The sequence below is a fragment of the Aotus nancymaae genome, unplaced genomic scaffold, assembly GCF_030222135.1.
Source record: "Aotus nancymaae isolate 86718 unplaced genomic scaffold, 86718_ANA_hifiasm-v0.15.2.pri h1tg000006l, whole genome shotgun sequence".
Lineage (NCBI taxonomy): Eukaryota > Metazoa > Chordata > Mammalia > Primates > Aotidae > Aotus > Aotus nancymaae.
In genome coordinates this window covers 39,292,376-39,305,274 of record NW_026988417.1, presented here as the reverse complement: position 1 = coordinate 39,305,274, position 12,899 = coordinate 39,292,376, and the positions used below count along the sequence as shown (strand labels likewise).

At 43.5% G+C, this 12,899-nt stretch overlaps 1 protein-coding gene across 9 annotated transcripts in view; it reads left to right on the top strand.

The window, feature by feature from the left end:
* The window catches only part of RBM47 (RNA binding motif protein 47), a 219,258-nt gene that overhangs the window by 108,100 nt on the left and 98,259 nt on the right, over positions 1-12,899 (top strand). The window contains exon 1 of one of the 9 annotated variants that reach the window (XM_064366602.1): positions 3,513-7,102. The exons of 7 other annotated variants lie outside the window; for them this stretch is intronic. The gene's annotated coding sequence lies outside the window, so the exon portion shown is untranslated. Of the gene's footprint in view, positions 1-3,512; positions 7,103-8,307; positions 8,453-12,899 lie in introns of those variants that run through there. One more of the 9 variants, XM_064366587.1, reaches the window with a different exon arrangement.

The following is a 12,899-nucleotide window of genomic DNA, read 5'->3' as shown; positions in this document are numbered from 1 at the left end:
AGAATACTCAAAATCAGAATGCCTCTCCCTCTACAGGGGATCGCAATTCCTCATCAGTAACGGAACAAGGCTTAATGGAGAACAAGTGTGTTCCAATAACAGAAGCAGGTTTCAAAATGTGGGTGATGAGAAACTTCTGTGAATTAAAAGAACTTGTTCTAACCCAATGCAAAGAAACTAAGAACCTTAAAAAACGGTTTGACGAAATGCTAACGAGAATGGACAATTTAGAGAGGAATACAAGTGAATTGATGGAGCTGAAAAGCACCACATGAGAACTTCGCGAAGCATGCACAAGCTTAAACAGTCGAATTGATCAAGCAGAAGAAAGGATATCAGAAGTCGAGGACCAGCTCAGTGAAATGAAACGAGAAGACAAGATTGGAGAAAAAAGGATAAAAAGGAATGAGCAAAGTCTCCAGGAAATATGGGACTATGTGAAAAGACCTAATCTACGTTTGATAGGTGTACCTGAATGTGATGAAGAGAATGAATCCAAGTTGGAAAATACTCTTCAGGATATCATTCAGGAAAACTTTCCCAACCTAGCAAGGCAAGGTAATATTCAACTCCAGGTAATACAGAGAACACCACAAAGATATTCTTCAAGAAGACCAACCCCAAGGCACATAATTGCCAGATTTATTAGGGTTGAAATGAAGGAGAAAATACTAAGGGCAGCCAGAGAGAAAGGTCAGGTTACCCACAAAGGGAAATCTATCAGACTCACAGCAGATCTCTCAGCAGAAACCCTACAAGCCAGAAAAGAGTGGGGACCAATATTTAACATCCTTAAAGAAAAGAACTTTCAACCCAGAATTTCCTATCCAGCCAAACTAAGCTTTATGAGCGAAGGAAAAATTAAATCTTTTGCGAACAAACAAGTACTTAGAGAGTTCACCACCACCAGGCCTGCTTTACAAGAGCTTCTGAAAGAAGCACTATACATATAAAGGAACAACCAATATCAGCCTTTCCAAAAATATATCAAAAAGCAAAGAACATTAATACAATGAAAAATTTACATCTAATGGGCAAAACAGCCAGCTAGCATCAAACGCCAGTATTAAACTTATATATATTTCAATTGGATAAAAAGCCAAAACCCATCGGTATGCTGCATCCGGGCCCATCTTACATGCAACAATACACAAAGACTCAAAGAGAAGGAGGAAGATTTACCAACCAGAGAGTAAAAATAAACAAATAAACAAAAAGCAGGAGATGCAATTCTCGCCTCTGATAAAGTAGACTTTAAAGCAACAAAGATCAAAAGAGGCAAAGAAGGACATTACATAATGGTAAAAGGATCAATGTAACAAGAAGAGCTAACGATTCTATAGATCAACGAGATAGAAAATTAACAAGGATATTCAGGACTTGAACTCAGACCCGGAACAAGTAAACTTAATAAACATTTATAGAACTCTCCACTTCAAATACACAAAACATACATTACCACCTCACACCTATTCCAAAAGTGACTATATAATTGGAAGTAAATCACTCCTCAGTAATCGCATAGCATTTCATAGGTTTAAATGAAATATTGGTTGGCTGTTTGTTTTTTATCTTCTTCCCTTATTCCTTCCTGACTACATCATTAAGTATAATTATCAGTATACAAGAGGTTTTCAATACCCATTACTAAATTGCATTCTAGCCTGGGCAAGAAAGCAATACTCCCATTCTCTCTCCCTCTTTCTTTTCCTTTTTCCTCCTCCCCATTCTCTCTCTCTCTCTTTCTCTTCCTTTTTCCTCCTCCGCATTCTCTCTCTCTCTTTCTCTTTAAAAAAAAAAAAAATACAAAAGTTAGCTGGGGATAATGGCAGGCACCTATAATCCCAGATGCATGGGAGGCTGAGGCAGGAGAATCGCTTGAACCCGAGAGTCGGAGGTTGTAGTGAGCCGAGATCACACCACTGCACTCCAGCCTAGGTTGACAGAGCAAGACTCCGCCTCAAAAAAAAAAAAAAAAGCCATGATTACTAGTACACTTTGGTAGCACTGCCTCTTACAGTATTAGAAGTGTTAGCCACCATTGCCTTTTTATCACTAGTACAGTGTCAATGCAGTGACAAAGGGAAATATGTTAGTATTTTTAAGAATGTTGGAGCCCCTCAGTGTTCCAGGGACCTCACTTTGAGAACTGCTGGTCTAGTGGCTGATGTCCCCATGATAGACAGCACCAGACAGTGTAGAGTGATCTCTTATCTCCTTTTCCAGCCCCTCCTTCCTTGGGCAGTTCGGGAAAACACCAAGAGCCCCTGGGCCCTTTCTTGGGCATCTGTTGAAGTTGGCTAGGTGATGAGCAGTTTCTTTTTCTTTTCTTTTCTTTTTTTATTAATTTTAGAAAAGCAATTATGATAATAGGTGATGAGCAGTTTCTGAGGTCACATTCATGGCACTCTGAAGCTCTCTAAAGGGGTTTGAGTATGATTCCTGGGCATTCCCAGGCCTTTGGAAGATTCTGGAAGATTTAAAAAACTCCAGATTAAATCTCTACTTCTCCTTTCTCCTCTACTATTCCCTAGTGTCCAAGGGAGTGCAAAACTCCTTTCAGAAGCTGAAACTATTCTGCAGGTCAAATATATACTAGCCTCAAAGATAGGCTGGAAATGGGCCCCTATAGCTGAAAGATGCTTTGGAATAGGCCTGGGGCGATAGAGCAGCACCCACCAGAGATGCATCATTCTGCCCTATTGCAGCTCTGCAGTTGAAAATTCTAGGAGTATACCTGCATGCTGGCATACCAAAAACAATAGAGCAAAAACTCCACTTAGAATTGCATGGCTGGAGGTGGGAAATGCTGTTACAAGACACTTCTCTTGCGCAGAAGGCATAGTCCTTTCTCAGGGACACAGAATTGAGTCTCTGAGCAGCATGAGACTTTTATATGCCAAGTGCTGTATAGAACACAGGGAATTCTAATACAGCCTCTAGGGTTTAAAGCCAAATATCAAATTTGTGATCACACACACACACAAAATGAACATAAAGGGCTTACCCAAGGTAGGGGAATCCATATTTTTTTGGTTGGGTTTTATTGTCACAGGAAGGCTCCAATAGTAAATAGAGTTCATCACTAGATTTCTAAGTGAACTGTAGAGATTATCTTAATTAGGGATAAGAGGGTAGGGTGGAGGGAAGTGGGAGGGGAGGGTGGGGAGGCTAAGGTAAAGGACTGAAGGAGAAAAACAGGGCTGAGGCGGACGGATCATGAGGTCAGGAGATCGAGACCATCCTAGCTAACACGGTGAAACACCGTCTCTACTAAAAATACAAAAAATTAGCTGGGTATGGTGGCACACACCTGTAGTCCCAGTTACTCAGAAGGTTGAGGCAGGAGAGAATTGCTTGAACCCAGGAGGCGGAGGTTGCGGTGAGCCAGGATCCTGCCACTGCACTCCAGCCTGGATGACAAAGCAATACATGGTCTCAAAAAAAAAAAAAAAAAAAAAAAAGCAGGGCTATACGGGTTCTGGGCAGAGAGTGGCAGAAAATACATGCAAGTGAATCTTTTTTTTTTTTTTCAAGACAAGGTCTCACTCTGTTACCCAGGGTGGAGTACAGTGATGTGATCTTGGCTCACTGTGGCCTCAACTTCCCGGCCCAGGCAATCCTCCCACCTCAGCCTCACAAGTAGGTGGGACCACGGGCACGTGCCACCATGCCTGGATAATTTTTTGTGTTTTTTATAGAGACGAGTGTCTCACTTTGTTACCCAGGTTGATCTTAAACTCTGGCCTCAAGTGATTCTCCTGTCTGAGCCTCCCAGAGTGCTGGGACTACAGGTGTGAGCCACCACTCCTGGCCTGGATCTTGATTTAGGCCAAGCTTGTCCAGCCCATGGCATGTCCAGGATGGCTTTGAATGTGACCCAACACAAATTCATAACCTTTCTTTGGAATTTTTTTTTTAAGCTTATCCACTATCCTTAGTATTACTGTATTTTATGTGGCCCAAGACAATTCTTCTTCCAGTGTGACCCAGGGAAGCCAAAAGATTGGACACCCCTGATTGGGCAGTAGACAGGTCCTAGGGTGAGTAGGCTACAGTGTGCATGTATACCAGAGTGTGACTCAGGCAAAGAGCAAGGGCTCCAACTGGGACCTGCTTGGATTCTCAAGATCTGCTGTTTTTAGCTGGGTACCCATGGGCAGCCTCTCTGAGTCTGTCCTCTCATCTGTCTGTTTAATTAAATGAAGTGTCATATATCAAATACCTGATTATTGTAGGCACTTGAGAAGCAATGTTTGCAGTTGGGCATGGTGGCTCATGCCTGTAATCCCAGCACTTTGGGAGGGTGAGGTGGGCAGATCACTTGAGCTCAGGAGTTTGAGACCAGCCTGATGAACAAGGTGAAAACCCATCTCTACAATAAACAGCAAAATTAGGCTGCTGTGGTGGTGCGTGCCTGTAGTCCCAGCTACTGGGGAGGCTGAGGCAGGAGAATCTCTCGAACCCAGGAGATGGAGGTTTCAGTGAGCCACGATGGTGCCACTGCATTCCAACCTGGGTGACAGAGCGAGACTTCATCTCAAAAAAAAAGAAAAGAAGCAATGCTTGTTTTGTGGTGTAATTTGATGGCTAGCTTATTTGTTATCTGGGCTTAATAATCCCCTTTTCTCATCCTCATTTGTGGTGTAATTTGATGGCTAGCTTATTTGCTATCTGGGCTTTATAATCCCCTTTTCTCATCCTCATTCAAATATAAAAATAAAAAATAAAAGCAAAGCACCTACCTTAAAACCCCAAATTCTGGCATTTGTTTATATAGTGATCCAGGGGGGATTGGTTGCAGGCCCCCCAGATTTTGGATGCTCAAGTCCCCAGTATAAAATGGTGTAGTATTTGCGTATAACCTGCACATATCTTCCTGTATACTGTGAGTCATCCTTAGATTACTTAGAATACATAATCCAATGGAAATGCTACGTAAGTCGTCATTACACTGGATTGTTTAGGGAATAATGACAAGAAGGAGAAGTCTGTATGTGTTTAGTACTGACACAGCCACCCTTTTCACATTTTTACATTTTTAATTCTTTTTATTTTTTATTTTATTTTTCTAAGATGGGGTTTCACCATGATGGCCAGGCTGGTCTTGAACTCCTGACCTCAGGTGATCCACCCACCTCGGCATCCCAAAGTGCTAGGATTACAGGTGTGAGCCACTGCACCCGGCCTCATTTTTAATTCTTTATGGGTACATGGTAGTGTATATATTTATGGGGTACATGAGATTTTTGAATATTTTTGATCTGTGATTGGTTGACTTCCGGGATGCGGAACTCACGGATACTGAGGGCTGATGGTACCTAGAATATATGCCATTGAAACACTGGGATTCAGATTTTGTGTCTTCAGACTTTTTTCCTTTTTTTTTTCTCAAACCTCTAAATAGAAGCACTTTCAAACTTTTTTCATCAAAATTTAAGTATATTCAGTTTTTTTTTTTTTTTTTTAATTTAAGTATATTTCTGAACAGTAAGGCATCAGACTCCATGCCAGGGGGTGCAGAGGTGAGTGCTCTGGTGATCTAGAAAGCAGTTGAGGGCCAGGCATGGTGGCTCACGCCTGTAATCTCAGCATTTTGGGAGGCTGAAGCGGGTGGATCACTTGAGGTCAGGAGTTTGAGACCAGCCTGACCAACATGGCAAAACCCCATCTCTACTATAAATACAAAGAAATTAGCCAGGCGTGATGGTGCATGCTTATAATCCCATTTATAATCCCAGCTACTCAGGAGGCTGCGGTAGGAGTATCTCTTGAACCTAGGAGGTGGAGGTTGCAGTGAGCTGAGATTGCGCCACTGTACTCCAGCCTGGGTGACAGAGAGAGACTCCATCTCAAAAAGAAGAAGAAGAAGAAGAAAGAAAGCAGTTGAGGACACACAAGTACCCCAGTGCAGAGTGGAATGAGACAGGTGACCCAGGAGAGGTGCTCATGGGAGACTCCTGTGATGGGAGTAATGACCCCCTAGCATGCAGGTGCATCACTGGGGATTTACTTCTCTTGGGTTTGCCTAAAGAAGGGTACACAAGGGACAAGAGGTCAAGTGAGATAAACCTTAAAAATTAGAATAAGGGGCTGGCCCGTACTGAGGGAGGAAGGAAGATGAGAAGCTTGATCTGAGGGAACTATGCCACAGGTGGCGGGGAGAGCAGGTTAGACCAGGTGGGCCTTACCGCTCTGAGAGGAAGTGCTTTTGGAAGTCAGTGACTTGAAGGAAGTCCTGGCCTGTCAGAAAAGGCCACCTCAGTCCCTGGTCTGTCAGCAATGGCTCGGTGACCTTGGGCTGTTGTTGAATCTTTCTGCATCTCTGAATCTGGAGAATAATAATACCTGTCTAACCCATCCACTGAGTTGTGTGATATGTCACATAAAATAGTAGAAGGAAAACTAGAATGATGAGGGCTGGGCACAGTGACTCATGCCTGTAATCCCAGCACTTTGGGAGGGCGAGGCAGGGGGATCACCTGAGGTCAGGAGTTCGAAACCAGCCTAACCAACATGGAGAAACCCAGTCTTTACTAAAATACAAAATTAGCCAGGTGTGGTGATGCATGCCTGTAATCCCAGCTGCTTGGGAGGCTGAGGCAGGAGAATTGCTTGAACCCAGGAGGCGGAGGTTGCAGTGAGCCGAGATGATACCAGTGCACTCCAGCCTCCGTGACAGAGTGGGAATCTGTCTCAAAAAAAAAAAAAAGAAAAAGAAATAGAATGATGAGAATCATTGCCCTTCCCCAATGTCCATTATGATCCTCTCAAGGGAAACAAGGCAAGAAAGGACAGAGGAAGAGAGGGAAAAAAGAGAAAAAGGGAGGCCCGGATGAGGCGTTAGGAGGCGGGTCAGCTCACTGTGATAGAGGGCAAGATGAGAAATGTTGTGAAAGCAAAAGGAGCTGACAGGCAGGGCTGGAGGGCGGGGAGGCCCCTTCGCCACGCCCCAGGCAGGCAGATAAAACGGTCATTTATGGTACCCACCCTAATAGATTAGTCAGGCCCAGGAGAAGTGAGGTCAATTGCCCTTTAGTCCCAGGACTAACCTGAAGCTTCTGCCACATGAGGACATTGGGATGGAACCCAGCCACACAAGGTAGGAGACCAAAAAAATGACAAAACCCTTCGGACATTTTAAAACTGTAAAGAACTGCTCTGTGGCATTTTCTAGGCGCGTGGAGCTGGAGAGCTGTCAGTTCTTGGAAATAACTTCTGTGGTTCTAGACATTCGTACTTTATAGATGAGGAGACAGGCTCAGGGAGGCTAAGTTACTCCCTCAAGGTCACACAGCTGGAGTGTAGAAAACCATGATCTCAGTTGGTTTCTAGCTTCAGTTTTGTTTTGTTTTGTTCTGTTGTACCCTAGCAGACATTTTAAAGATAGGAAATGCAAAATTCTGAGCACTCTTAGGGATTGGAGAAGAGGGTGGGAACAGAGAGCGGGTTATCTTATTTGCATAGCCGTCTGTGAGTGTGATTCTGCAACCAAAGCCAATTCTGGCAGCTTCTCTAGACAGTCGTGGTCTCCTTTTAGCGAGTGGACTTGACTGTAGCTAAGTAATTCTGCTTTCTCAGTCCCACTATGCTCCAGAAGCACTTGGGTGCATGCTGCTCGCATGGGCTCAAGACTCTTAAGAATCTCCATAGGTAGTTTCTGTAAAACCAGGCAGACAGATGATCCCTGGGCACCTTCTCTTTATCTCATTAACCCTGGTGGTACCAGGAGGCACCTGACATTCTGAGTATGCTAATAGTTTGGTGCCAGCAAGTTTCTGTTATCCTCCAGTTGTAATTGTTAACTTGAATGGAATGTAAAACTTCTGGTTTGAAGCAGAGTTGGGTTTTAACTGTGAATAACTTGAAGGATATGGAAGATGGGACGTACCTTTGGTTATTGTGGAGGATGGTTTATGAGTACTTTTTTGAGTTGCATTTTCTCTGATAAATAGGAATACGTGGTCAACGTGGAGATGCTACTGCGTCTGCCTATTCACCGGTGAACTCCACCCTTTATTAACTCTTGCCTTTGACAGTTTTTCAGTTCAGCAAGCCAAGACTTGTTGGAGGATTAGAACAATGAGCTTATCATAATGCCACCTTAAAAAAAAATGCTCTAATGCTTCCAGTGTTAAGGTTTATTTCTATGAGCACTTCCTGCAACTCCGCCCTCACCTCCTGAAAGTTTGACATTTTTTTAACCCCCTTAGGGTAAGTGTGGAAATAGAGCCTTCTTGTTCATTTACATTATTGTACATTACATGATATCTTTTCGACCATTATATTGTGTTCCCTCAATGGTGTTTGCTCTGAGGGTGGGACACAAGGCTGTTTAGTGTCTCGTAAAACATTTACCAAAAGCACTGAACCATGGTTTTGAAGGGCATTCCGTTGCCAGAGTGTGGGAGGAGAGAGCCAGCAGGGAAAGAGAGCACCAGGTGCTTAGCAGGTACGTGCTTCCTACTTTAGTATTTCTTCATATTAAAAATTTCAAATTGCATAAGATTTGGGTTCCTTTCTGTGGAAGGGGCAGGAATGGTGAGGGGAGGATGGGAGCAAAAGAGATTTCTTTGCAAACTCTACTTTTGAGTAGCTCGGAGTCCCCGGATAGTTGTAATCTTTAGTTCCCACCAAATGCTGTTTTTGGTTTTGCTAGAGGGACGTGTATGTCATGGAGAGTAAGAGGAAAATCTACCTGTGCTTGAGGTTTTACGGTGGACTGAATCAGAAGTTAGCGTTTGCTTTAGCAAAGAGTTCAGAACCAGGTGCTGTGTTTCTTGGGGCAGTGTGTAATCTTGGCAATTCGCACTTCTGTGAACTCGGGGATTCATTCCGTTTAAAGGTTTTGCTAAATGGTGGTTCTGGTTTCATGAAAATGCGTGTAAACTTTCTCCCCCCACCCCACCCCCAATTCTGTTAAATTTAGACAAGATAACAGCAAATTAAAGGTCAGGTTAAGCTGGGCGTGGTGGTTCACGCCTGTAACTCCAGCACTTTGGGAAGCCAAAGTAGGCGGATCACTTGAGGTCAGGAGTTCGAGACCAGCCTAGCCAATAAGGCGAAACCCCGTCTCTACCAAAAATACAAAAGTTAGCCAGGAATGATGGCTTGTGCCTGTAGTCCCAACTACTTGGGAGGCAGAGGCAGAAAAATCACTTGAATCCGGGAGGTGGAGGTTGCAGTGAGCTGAGATCGCACCAGTGCACTCCAGCCTGGGTGACAGAAGGGAAACTCCGTCTCCTTCCCGCCCCCCCTGCCAAAAAAAAAGTCAATTTAAAATGTCCTCTTATCCTCAAATCTGTGTTTATAAAACAGAGCAGCTTGCGAGTGACTTTTTCTATGCTGGTCATGGTTTAGGAGAAACTAAAGAATAAATACTTCTTAGGAATACTAAGTCTTTATAATCTAGCTTTTTTGGGCAGGTAGAAAATATAATACAGCTACAGTGTTAATCAAATGTTTATGTATGATCAATTGTAATAATAATATACCACACACAGATACCAGTAACTGTGTTATTAATAGTTAAAACTCAAACAGTCCATAGGAAAATCTAGGAAAAAACAGGTCAGCAGATTTGTATAATTGCCAGTTTTGGGGAAAGAGGTTGCAGTATAATACAGGCAATATAACAAGCACGTGGGATCTGTGGCCTGTAGGATGACAGCACTAAGTTGAAGTGCTCACCAATTATGAAAGAACATGATTTGGGTATTTTTGCCCAGTGACGCTTGCAGTAAGAAGTCAAGGGTTTTTTCTTTTGAGAAGTGGCCAGTCACTTAAAAAAATGGCTGTAAGAGATGATTGTTTCAAATTTGGAAGATATTTCCTCCTTAGGAAAAGCTTCCTGGTAGCTTTGTATATTTAGGCAAATAGGAAGAAATCTAACAACTGTAGAGGTTGAAGACCTTGAGTTTCCTGGAGGGATGGCAGGTTTAATATCTTTTTATATGCATATGGGAAAATTGAGGTTAGCAGAAAGTCATTTCACTACTCTAACCACTGCAAGTTTATGTAACTTTTGACAAGTGAATTAATGTTTTCTTCCCCTGCTCCAACAACCCCCAACCCGGATTAATGTTTTCTTATGTCTCTTTTAAGATTTTGATACTTACTGTATCTAATTGCCTGTTACATAGGTGCACTTAGCTTGCTTGAGTCTATCAAGCAGGGAAAGAGAGCCATACCATGTGAATCCAAAATAGAAACCCCGACCAGTGAAAGAACTCATGCATTAATACCACACTTTCTTTCTTTCTTTTTTTTTTTTTTTTTTTTTGAGATGGAATCTTGCTCTGTCCACCAGGCTGGAGTACAGTGGCGCGATCTCAGCTCACTGCAACTTCTGCCTCCCCGGTTCAAGCAGTTCTCCTGCCTCAGCCTCCCAAGTAGCTGGGATTACAGGCCCCGCCACCATGACTGGATGATTTTTTGTTTTTTCAGTAGAGATGAGGTTTCACCATGGTGGCCAAACTAGTCTTGAGCTCCTCCCCTCAGGTGATCCACCTGCCTCAGCCTCCCAAAGTACTGGGATTACAGGCGTGAACCACTGCACCCCACAATACCACACTTTCTAAAGTAGGTTGAGTCTGCGTTGAGTTTGAAATTTTATCAAGTGAACAGAAAGACTCTGGGGGAAAAAATCTAAAAACAAACCATTTCTAGACGCTTGTCATTCCTTGCTTTCCTTTATTTCATTGGGAAAATCCATATTCGGTACAATCTTTTTGTTTAATTTTTCTTTTTACTTTTTCTTTGGTTTTGAGACAGTCTCACTCTGTCACCCAGGCTGGAGTGCAATGGCACAATCTTGGTTCACTGCAACCTCTGCCTCCCAGGTTTAGGTGATTTTCCTGCCTCAACCTCCCCAGTAGCTGGGGCTGTAGGCACCTGCCACCACACCCGGCTAATTTTTCTATTTTTAGTAGAGAGGGGGTTTCACCATGTTGCCCAGGTTGGTCTCAAACTCCAGACCTCAAGTGATCTGCCTGCCTTGGCCTCCCAGAGTGCTGGGATTACAGGCAGGAGCCACCACGCCAGGCCCGATTTAGTTTTTCCATGCAGAATTGTAAGAGACTAAGATCACCAAAGGCTGCACCAGCTCCTCCTGTTAGGGGTGCTTATGGTTTCATGATAGTTTGTTGATAGATATAGTCGTGTATCACATTAAGTCCTGAATAACTTGACCCATGTTTCTGGCATTTTAAACGCTGTTGCTGTTAAATGTGATATGATAATAATGCTTCTATGTCACGTTGGCTGTGTTTGGCATATAATTGAGTAACGTCTCTACAAGGTTGTTGTTTGTTATCTGCTCCTTCTGTCCTTTAGACTACAAGTTCTTCTTGATTTGTAAAATGTCATGAGGCTGAAATTTCTGGGGATAATAATAGGCCCCAAATGAAAAGGCATTTTGCAACAAGCCATAATGCCTAAGAGGCAGGCCCACTTTGTCTTTCCAGAACAGAGCGGCGTGGCTTTGTTAAGGAATGGGTAGGTGACAACCTTTCAAGGTGATTCTGGTGGCTGTGCCAGAAAAGTCACATGCGTAGGAGCTTGGAGTCAGAACTACACAGGCAACCTGGAGGAACCTTCATAGAGACTTGGGCCGTATGTGGCTGGTTTTGCTTTTTGAGGGATGAAATAAAAACTGAATGCGTATAGGTTAGCCCGGTGATAATGAAAAATCCTTCAGTTGTCTAGCAACTCAAGCTCTTAAGTAAGGCAATAAAACAGTCCCCACAGCAGCCAAAATTAATGCCATAAATTCTATCAGGACCTCACTCGGTGCCTATTGACTCTGTATTTTTTAGTAGAGGTGGGGTTTCAACGTGTTGGCCAGGCTGCTCTTGAACCCCTCACAACCTCAAGTGATTCACCCACCTCAGCCTCCCAAAGTATTGGGATTACAGGCATGAGCCACCGTCCCCGGCCCCCTATTCACTCTTAGTTTAGACATCTTCCAGTAACATTTCTGGTTTCTCAGTGCATAATAAATCACAACTCTTTCTTTTCTCCTTTCTGTTGGCGAATGACCATTCACAAGCCTGCACACATGGACTCATTCATTCAATCAGTACTTACTAATGGCTCACTCTGGGATAGGGTCTCATCTCTCAGCTCTTGAATGTTACCTCTACAATGTGACCTTCCCAGCTCCCCTGAACAAGGTCCTCTACTTTAGCCGTCAAAATACACATTGTACTTGTTTTATGCTTGACTTGTTTGCTAAAATACTAAGTTCTCTTACGTCATGGATTGTGAGTGTCTTATTTGCTACTGTATCTCCAGTGCTTAGCATGTACCAGACATCCAGAAATATGTACCAGATATAAGAATAAATGAATGAAAGCAAACAAGTGAGAAGGACAGGGATGATTAGAGGCAGGCATTTAACAGTGAAAAGTAGCGGCAGATAACAAAGGGGTAAAAACTGTTGCCATCCAATCCAGAAGCTATTGTCCATCTCAGAGCTCAACCATGTAAGTTTCTTTACTTTTTTTTTTTTTTTTTGAGATGGAGTCTTGCTCTGTAGCCCAGGCTGGAGTGCAGTGGCACTGTCTTGGCTCACTGCAACCTCTGCCTCCCGGGTTCAAGGGATTCTCCTGCCTCAGTCTCCTGAGTAGCTGGGACTACAGGCACCTGCCACCACGCCTGGCTAATTTTTGTATTTTTAGTGGAGACGGGGTTTCACCATGCTGGCCAGGCTGGTCTCGAACTCCTGACCTCATGATCCACCCGCCTCAGCCTCCCAAAGTGCTGGGATTACAGGCGTGAGCCACCTCACCCGGCCTACTTATTTATTTATTTTTTTTGAGACACAGTTTCACTCTTGTTGCCCCAGGCTGGAGTGCAATGGTGCGATCTTGGCTCACTGCAACCTCCACCTCCCAGGT